Here is a 9,677-nt window from a genome sequence, read left to right on the forward strand (position 1 = left end):
CTCCGGATGTCTGTTTTAAGCTTTTGGATATTATCAGATATTTAAACTGGGAATTTGTCCTAAGTATAATAAACGGCTCAAACCAAAGACATTGTGAACCCTTCTCTATACTATTAATATTTAATGGTTTCAAATTGTAACATATTCTCACATTTCTATTCAATCCACCTCTCATTCTACATTGATTCAACAGCTGCATGAATGTAAAGAAATTAAAAAGTCTCAAAGACCAGAATAACGTCTCCTATATTCAGTCAGATTGATTTAATAGTTTCATGCGTGTTCATGAGTGACACGATACATTTTTCTAGCACTCTCCTTGTTTAATGAGCTCTTTGTAGTCAGTAATGGCAACAACTAGACATTAACAGAGAGAGGGAATGTTTTTAACAGCTATTTGAATGGTAATAACTGTCCACTTATGATATATTTAAATTAAAGTGACTATTTCAATACCTGTATCAAATTGAAGGCAATGCGTCAGTTCAGAATAATGACCTGACACCTATAAAAAGCTTCTTATTAATCTTAGAATAAAGAGTTTCTTTAAGAGCTCATTGATTCACTCTCACCACTCTCGTAGCACAGCTGCCTAATTAGCACCAAAATAAGCCAGTAAACCCAGTTAAAGGTGTTAATTGTCACTTTGGTTACACAAGTACAATCTGAAGTTGGTTTATTGCCGGGCGTGTTTTTACATTTTGCTTTGGTGTATAAAAGACCATACATAAACACATTAAGAGAAATGTTAAGTATAAAGTTAAAGACCCGTTAAAGGAATAACATCAAAACTATTGGAAACACTGAGATAAAATAAAATAATCTTTTCACGAAACATGAATATGCAAAAGAGGAAATAAAATAAGAATATAAAAGTGAAAGAGATGTGCAATTTCAAAAGAGTATTGTGCAGAAATGTGATTTATACAGTAGACCACACCGTGGTTTTGTTTGAGGTGCAACACTGTGATTTTGTTTGAGGTACACCAGTGTGTGTGTGTGTGTGTGTGTGTGTGTGTGTGTGTGTGTGTGTGTGTGTGTGTGTGTGTGTGTGTGTGTGTGTGTGTGTGTGTGTGTGTGTGTGTGTGTGTGTGTGTGTGTGTGCATGTGCATGTGCATGTGCGTGCGTGCGTGCGTGCGTGCGTGCGTGCGTTTATGTGTATGTAGTACTGTTTCTGACCCCACCTTGGAGAAGGGAGTTCCACAGGGCTCTATTTTGGGGTCCTTGCTCTTTTTATTATATGTAAACAATATTTGTAATCAGATGCAATTTTTTACTACCTATCATATGTATGCTGATGACACTATTGTATACTCATGTGCTCCTTCTCTGGATGCCGTTTCCAATTTAAAATCTGATTTGATCACGCTGTAGCATGCACTTCTTGATTCTAAACTGCTATTGAACAGTAAGAAAACCAAAGCAATGCTTTTTGCTCCCAAGTCTGCGTCCTCTTGCCTCTCCATTGACACCCTTGATGGCGTCTCTGTTGAGTTTTGTCGATACCTACAAATATCTGGGCTTTTGGTTGGACAGTAATCTGAACTTTAAACACCATATTGAAGTTCTAACAAAGAAATTGAAATTCACTCTTGGCTTTCTTTTCAGACTTAAATGTTGTTTTTCAATTTCATCCCGTAAAAGGTTGGTCTCTGGCTTATTCCTGTCCCAGCTGGACTACGGTGATACCATTTATAGATTTGCCTGTCCCACTGTTTTGGCCAAACTTGACCCATTCTACCATGCTGCACTGCGTTATATATCAAATGCACCTATAGGACTCATCATTGCAAACTATAGCCTAACTGGATGGTCCTCACTGACTATGCGTAGGATGCAGCATTGGTTTTTATTAATGTATAAAGCCATTTTAGGTAAGCTTCCACTGTACATATGTGCCAGATTTGCTCCAGTTTGTGACTCTTACAACCTCAGAACAGAGTGCCTGGATACGGTTCCAGGTACCTGCTGTGCAGACTGAGGCTGGAAAAAGGATTATTTTTTTATTATGATCCTTGGTCTGAGGGCACTTGTCTCAATAGCATGTTTTAAATGGAAGTTGTCTGAAGTCCTTACCACCAGCTGCTCTTGCAGTAATAAGTAGTGTACCTTTCTTACTGTCCTAATGTGCACAATGTAGTGACTGCTTTTTCGTCTTTTGTTTTCGTAGTTATGTTCTCTGTATTTTATATATTTGTGTAAATGTGTTATGTGTAAAGTTGCTGCCTTCTTGGCCAGGTCAGCATTGAAACTGAGATTTTTATCTCAATGCTTTTATCTGGTTAAATAAAGGTGAAAAAAATAATGTGTGTGTGTGTGTGTGTGTGCGTGCGTGCGTGCGTGCGTGCGTGTGCTCTTTCAGGCTGGGATCACGTGACGCTCCGGGCCATGTGCACCGCCTCCTTAAAGAGTTCAAAATAGATTGAAAGTTGGAATCCATCCAGCTGTATCTGCAGTCATGAAGCCTGAGCATAGAGCGTGAGCAGCAGCTTCAGTGCTCCACATGTGTTTTCACGAGTGAATTTCCATTGAAAGAGATACAACCCAGAGTATAATAGTAAGGTTGGGTATTGGCAAAAACCTAGTGATGAATTGAATACAATCTAATTTGAGGGAAAAGACATGAAGAACACAGCTATATGCGTACACAAATATTAAAGAGGACATCAAATGCTCATTTTCAGGATTATATTTGTATTGTTTGCCTTTACTGGGACATGTCTCCATGCTTTAATGCTGAAAAAGATTTTTATTTTTCTCATCCTGCCTGTGCTACAGCACATCTTTTCACCCTCTGAAACCAGAGCCCAGACTGCTCTGATTGGTTAGCTAACACAGGGGTTCCCAAACGTTGCCATGCCAAGGACCCCCATATAGCATTATTCTCTGGCGGGGACCCCCCTGTTGCAATTTTTTTTTTTTAAATGATGGAATATTATGATGGAAAATATGAAAAATTAATCATACAGCTTAATACATTTTCTTAATATATATTTGTATTAATAATCAGTTATTCTTCTAAACATTTTTTGTATTTATCTTTTGTTTTTCATTCATTACATTCATTGTGTCTTCTGTTATAAACATTCTTAACACAATATAAAACAGTAATATCAACAGTAAACATATTTTTAAAGTGATTTCTGTCTTTATAATATTATATAATTTTGAACAGTAATATGAACAATTAACATATATTTTTAGCATTTTTGAAAGCTACTTATGCCTTAATAATATTATATATAATATTCAACAGTAATATTAACAATAAACATATTTATATTCATATATATAAACAACAATATTTGCTACATCCGTGCTCTCATCCAGCTGCAGAGCGAAATATTCACTAGCTCTCACTTGCTCAAAAAGCTGAGCAGATACTCAGTTTCACTCTCAGTAGCGCCAGCTCGATTCTGATTGGCTTGAAGGGCGGTCGTGTGATTTAAAAAATACAAATAAATAAATATTAAAAAGATTGGCATCAAAGGACACATAGATTGATAGATATGCAGTTATTAATAACATTAAAAAAATAATGTAACTTTCCAAAAAATAAAAATCCCCCTTTCCCTCAAACTTTGCGTGACCCCCGGGGGGTCGGAGCACCTACTTTGAAAAACACTAAGCTAACAGACTCTGTTGTGATTGATCCACCGCTTAGCGATGTCCCGCCCCTTAGCCCCCCCCCCAAGACCCATACATTAGGTGCAATGTAATGTATAGGTGTAAGAGCTAACAAAACGTGATCAGATGCTAATTTGATGCTTTCTATACGATTAACTTACAGGCCTGTTTGTCAGCTCTCCGGGGGACTTCTTCTAACATGTGTGCAGGGCTAATATCCACAGACCATGATTAAGTCACATACACTCACACACACACACCCAGGTAAAAGTAACAGACTGACCTAGGAATCATGAAAAAGAGACTGACATTTCAATTTCAGGTGACTGAAGGTGTTATTGAGTCAGATTGTTCCTGTGAGGTCTGTAAACATGAGCAGTGAGATGTTTACCCGGGCTTTGAGTATGTGCCACACATTATGTAACCTCCTCACAAAAGGCTGCATTGATAAGTGTTTTTATTCCTCGTGCAAATCATCACAAGACTTAATTGTGAATCCCAGTATGAACTTCACATGAGTTTTAGCCGAAATACAACGGTAGTGATGCACACTCAACCAAATGTAACAACAAAAATATGCATGCATTGTTGTGCTTTGGTTATTTTACACAACTTCAACTCTGAAAAGGAACAAGCTGAATCTGTGCACAAGAAGGCATCACAAAAAGGGATATCACTTTAATCACGTTTTACTGCCAATTAAAAAACACACACTCACCTCTACAAAATCCTAAACTGTCTCAAAAGTGGATCTATTAATGAAACCTGTGATCTTATATTGCAGTAACAATAACTTAATAAAAGTCACCATTCATTTACTAGAAAATCTAAGATCCAACCATTAAAACAAGCAACCTATCAGAAATGCTTTCATGATGAGCTTTAAAAACTATAAACAATGATCTACTAAACAAGACTTAGGCCCCGTCCACACGGAGACGAAACAGGTGTTATCCGCTATAGTTCTTTATCGTATAGACGGTTCATTCACACGAGGCCGTAACGGAGCCGCGGAAACGGAGCCCTCAAACGATAACGCATCCCAAAGTGGGAAGGTCTGGTAACGTAACGCTTGCAGCACCGTGTGTACGCCCTAAACGGTCATAGCCCCGCCTCTCCCCACCTCTCCTGCTCACCCTTGCGTCCCCCGCGTCATTGCTGATGCGTTTCGCCAACAACAACAATGGCGGATCACAGGGTTGCGTTCGTGCTCCAGACGCTACTGACCATGATACAGATGTTAGTGCAAAATCTATAGCTCCTCCACCACAACCATCAGCAACAAGTGGACATGGAGAACTACATGAACATGTTGCTGAATCCACCGCGGAGAATAAACAGAAGGGCAACCAGGCAACCATGGCAACTATGCTCGGGGTTTCTTATTCGCTGCTTTTGATGTATTTTGTGGCGGAAGTGCAGCGCCACTTACAGGCCCGGCATATGTACTACAGCGTCTCCAGCGGGTCGAGCGGTCTCGTGTGGACGGACACGTTTCTTGAACCGATTCCGTGTGGACGGAAGACTTTTTTTATATCGACCCCGGTTCGTTTTCGTCTCTGTGTGGACGGGGCCTTAATGGAGTCCTCCAGGACAATAACCAACTAAAAAAACAAAGAACAAAAGGCATTTTTGTTTGTTTTAATGTCCCCCCCGCCACTGACAAGTTATCACTGGGGATAGCATGTCAAGTCTAAATAGCTTCAGGTCAGTCCAATAAAGACCCTGAATTTGAATAGCGATAGTCTGTCTATGATATAAACATCAGTGTTATTATTTGATTTGTGGAGGAGAACATAAGCTTTTAACTTGTTGTTGTGCTTACTGTAGTTTCTTTATTTCACACAAGTGGGAGTTACATTATAAATTAGGAAGCAAATTCATGATTATCCCATGTTTTATTCCTTTTTATTCCATTCCATTGCAATGTAAATACTGTTATATTTTACTCTCTTTTTTATTATTATTTTTCTAGTTCTCTACCTGTGTTTTTAATTCTTGTTTTAATTTTATGTATACTGAGAAATCAGTCAACGATCATTGTGTGAAGAAGTGCAACATCGATACAAATTAAAGTCCACATTTTCTTCTTGATATCCTTAGTGCACCTATCATGCTATTTTTAGGCAATAGCATAGGTCTCAGATATATAAAAATATATAAAAAACATGTCTATTAAGTGTTTTGACCAAAATACCAAACAGATCACCCATTGTAGCCATGCCCAAGCCCCCAGGAAGTGCGCCGGACTCTGATGAAAATATTCGTTGTGTCCAAACGGCGGTACTACAACTTCCGTATCAGTCCGTGACGTCACTCGGCCCAGAAAGACTTTTCCTCATTGACTAAAGAGCAGGGGCGGCGGGTACTGTAGGCTAGGGAAGGCTAAGCCTTCCCAAATATTTGTGTCACTGCAGCCTGGTAAAATAAAAATATAATGTATAATGTTTGTGTCTTTGGCATTAGCGCTGCTATGCAGCCACTAGTAAACTGTACTACGAAGCCAGTTCAACATATCCTGGATATGTTTGAATTATCTTAACTAACCCTAACAAACGAGATCTCGCTAAACGGTCCTACGACGCTGGTTATCAACTCTGTAAATCAAGCAAGGGTTTCTCTCTCCAGCTGAGAGCGCATTCACGTGAAAGGGGCGGGGTAAGCTACATTTGACCAATCACAAACAGGGACAAGTGTACTGACAGTGCAGCGTCATACTTCATTAATGAAAAGCAAACTAATATATTAGACAAATATGAGCTTTAAACCATCCATGACTTAAACATATAATCCAGGATACAAGCCACATAGTTGCATCTGCAAGGTGAATCTAGAACAACTGGTTAAAAAATAAATAAACTACAGAGTGTTTGAAAGCGTACAACAGGTTTATGATATCACTGCCCCATCTAAGACACGAGTGGATCTGACATTAATTACATTTGAGTTGAGTGTTTATTCAACCTAATGTGTTGCTTAAAATAATAATTCTGTATACAGTAGCCTATGTGACAATGTAAGTGTTGCACGGCCAGATAGGCTACGGCTCGAGAAGCTGACTCAGATAAGGTAATATATGAAATATTATGATATTATATGATGGATGATCTGATTGATGATGTGATATGAATGATAAGTGCGACACGTCGGCGTCTTCTCTGCATACGGCAGTTTAAACTGTATTTCCTTTATCCTGTAATATGACTTGATAGATTTAAACTCCGCACACTGAGCTCTGATTGGTCACTGAGTTGATCAGAGGCGGGCAGCGTCAGGTGAAAAAAGTTATTTAGCCTTCCCAAACCTGAGCCTCACGCGCCGGCTATGGGAAAGAGACGTCTGTAAATCAGCGGATACTTTTTTTTAAACTAAATAAACTACCCAGTATGAACTATTGTAGGCCTATAGACCTTATTAGAATAATTCTGTCCTTAAAGTTGTAAAATGCACTAAAAGCCGAATCTAGATTTTCTGTCTCCATTCCAGGGGCGGATCTAGACAAATATTCATGGGGTGGCAAGAGGATGGCAGGAGAATTTCAGGGGTGGCATCGCCTGGCAGAAGTATATGCTTATTTAATCGCAGTCATATCAATCAATGTTAATTTGGAAAGCCACAATATTGATATTTTAACTGAATAACATTAGGTGACATTATTGTGGCACATCAGTAAAGCCTTAAATATAAATATATAAGGTGGCAGACATAATTGAATGAATTTTAACTGAACAATAACTGAATGAGTTTGACTCTTAGACCAGCAGGGCTACCCAGTGGCGACTGGTCATTAGGGGCAGCCCCAACTAGTGTCAGCAGAAAGTATTACAAATAATGATTACAAAAAAATGCAATAAAAACTGATTTGTCTGTATATTGCTGTTTTAGTCTGCTCTTCTAATTAGTGTCTAGTGTGTGCCTATTGAGCTGTTTAGAGCCATGTGGGACAAAACCCGATCATGCCCCTCCCTTTCACTGTCTAAGTCAATGGCGACTGTAAAAACTACACTGCGCATGCTCAGAGTATTTTTCAATTTAATGTGTGTGGCAAAAAAATAATGACCATAGGGGCACTGAGCTGCCATCGCCACCATATGTCATCTCACATAATTCAGAGCTGATTGGCTGTAAGTACGTGTGCCGCGAAAAGTGTGTGAAGAGGAGACGAGAGAGGTGCAGTGACGCGTCCTAAAACCCGGAAGTAAGCTGCGCATGGCTTCCCTCGACAAAAAAGCAATGAGATTTCTCCATAGGATTTTAGAAAATAGCTCGAAACAAGATCTGTGGGAAACGTACCTGTTAGATAAATGCACCTTTTGTTCAGCCGGATAATATCCACATGTCTACCCTACTTTTATAATTTTCGAATCATAAATCTATCGATTAGAATTATGATATACTTTTGAAACTACAAGAAGATAAGGAGGACTTTTACAAAAAAGTAATAGAGATTTTTGTCCAGAAGGATAGGCAAATGGACTTCGTCTTCAAGTCAAGGTAAGACCACAATTTTATTGAAAATGGGATCTTACTAAGAGAGAACATTTAAATATTTAAATGATAAAATTACATTTTTTGGGTATCCTTTTGTTGAACTGTCTGTTTAAAATTAATCGAAGCATCAGACAAAAAAAGCTTTTGAAAATAATATTATATTTTGATTTAGGTCCAAATATAATATTTGTAAACCTGAAGAGTCAGTGCCTCACCAGCCATGAACCTCACTGCAGAAGCTTATAGACATCTACGTTGTTTGTGCCCCACCACTTTTGTACATATAAAAACGCCACTGGGGGTACCAAATCTACGCAGACTGCTGCAATAAGTACATTAATTAACTGTCTAAATGAATATGATACTATTAACAATGATATTATTCCTATCAGATGTCAATCACTGTTAGGATTCAGTGTTATTATTAAATAAACTATATTTTTTGGAGGAGTTAATGATGAATGTTCCTCAGGATGCTTGCTCACCCTCCTTCAAATTTGAAAGATAAGTAATTACTATCATATATCAAAAAGAATCAAAGGAACAGTTCAGCGCCCCACGACTTCATTGCAAACAGTTACAACCTTGACTTTACATCAGAAAGAACAAACATTAAAGAATTGATTAACTGCATCATTTAGGGTTAAAAAACGTGTATTCAGCTAAAATATATACATATACATATCTGCAGTTATTATCCAGTGGAAATTCCTTACCTACTGGCCAAATGAAATCAAAGTGGTTACTTTTTTTTGGCTGGGCACTGTAGTTTTACACACCGTCTTAATTAAACAAGTAAACGGAAGAGCGTCTGAGAGGCCTTTTTGCTTTTTACCTTACTAAGGCCCATTCCCAAACCGCCCCCTACACCCTACCCCTACACCCTACCGCGTGAACTGCGCGTGAACTGCGCGTTCACGCGGAGGGTCCGCCATATTGAGGGCTGTTCCAAACCAACGAGTGTGGAGCGGTAGTGTAGTGGGCTATCAAGCCCTCAAACAGCGAGTCTTCAGCGGTGCTGACTTGAGACCGGTCTCTACGGCCCAATCCCAAACCACTCCCTCGACCCTACCCCTCCGTGGTTTGTAGCCACACTCGCAGCTCAACGAGGCTCCCTCCTGTCAAATGGAGGGAGTAAATACAGCGGCAAGCTTTGGGAAGGCCTCCCCTCTCTCCGGCAGAAACAGGAAATGCCGTAACTGTATGTGACAACGGTTCCAAATCAGCATCTCTTAGACAAAAAGTTTAAATGAATAACTCAAATAAAACTCCAAACATCTTTCATTGTGTTTCAAAGCTATTTTAGTTTTAAACCTGATGTTTATAAGCTTCTTAGTTTTTGCAACGGTCTGTAAATATACACAACTTTATAATAAAATGCACACATTTACCTTTTTCTAGACTAAACACAGGTATGATCCTAAGTTAAAACATGAGGTTATCATGAGGTTGTTGTTAACATCGCAGTTTATCAGTGGATGTTTGCTGGAACTACTTGTTAACAGCGTGTTTCCTGACGGACACACACAGAGTGACTCCGGTCAGGTAGAGACCAGTC

This window comes from Notothenia rossii, assembly GCF_949606895.1.
Source record: "Notothenia rossii genome assembly, chromosome: 8".
Lineage (NCBI taxonomy): Eukaryota > Metazoa > Chordata > Actinopteri > Perciformes > Nototheniidae > Notothenia > Notothenia rossii.